Source organism: Penaeus monodon, unplaced genomic scaffold (genome assembly GCF_015228065.2).
Source record: "Penaeus monodon isolate SGIC_2016 unplaced genomic scaffold, NSTDA_Pmon_1 PmonScaffold_173, whole genome shotgun sequence".
NCBI classification, from domain to species: domain Eukaryota; kingdom Metazoa; phylum Arthropoda; class Malacostraca; order Decapoda; family Penaeidae; genus Penaeus; species Penaeus monodon.
This window is the reverse complement of record NW_023646706.1, coordinates 106,034-106,969: the sequence shown is the minus strand read 5'-3', so window position 1 is coordinate 106,969 and position 936 is coordinate 106,034.

Genomic DNA, 936 nt, shown 5'->3' with positions numbered 1-936 from the left:
TTGCCAAAAAATATATTATAACTGTAATAATAACAATAATAATAATAATAAGTATAATTATAATAATACTGATTGTTTTAATATTGTTATTAATATTGTTATTGTTATTATTATCATTATTATTATTTTTACTGGTAGTATAATTATAAAAATAATTATTATAACAGTAATAAGTACAGTAATAACGATATTAATTAAAATAATGATATAAATAATGATTATAAAAACGTTGTTATAGTTATTATTATTGTTATTACTATTATTCTTGTAGTTGTTATTAGTATAGATGTAAAAATATATATTAAAACTGCAATAATTGCAATAATAATGATAATAATTGCAATAATGATGATGATAATTCCAATAATGATGATAATGATGATGATAATGATGATGATAACGATAATAATGATGATAATCATGATAATAATAATGATAATAACAGGAATTGTGTCCATATATAATAAAAAAGGTAAAAGAAAAAAATCCCAAAAGTCGAAAAAGCGGCAAAATCTACGAAATATAGCATTTTGAGAGTAGACCCCAAAATGACGTTTTTTCCATTCATTTGATGATTCTGGCAATTATTAGGGTAATAATGATAATAATTACCAGAATTCTATTAATCATGACAATAATGATGATAAAAGTGAGAATAAAGATAATTTGGATAACATTTGAATATTAATTCTATTATTACTATTATCATTATTATTATCATTATTATCATTATTATTATTATTATTATTATTATTATTATTATTATTATTATTATTATTATTATTATATATTATTATTACTTTAATTATTAGTATTATTGCCAAAAAATATATTATAACTGTAATAACAACAATAATAATAATAATAAGTATAATTATAATAATACGAATTGTTATAATATTGTTATTAATATTATTATTGTTATTATTATCATTA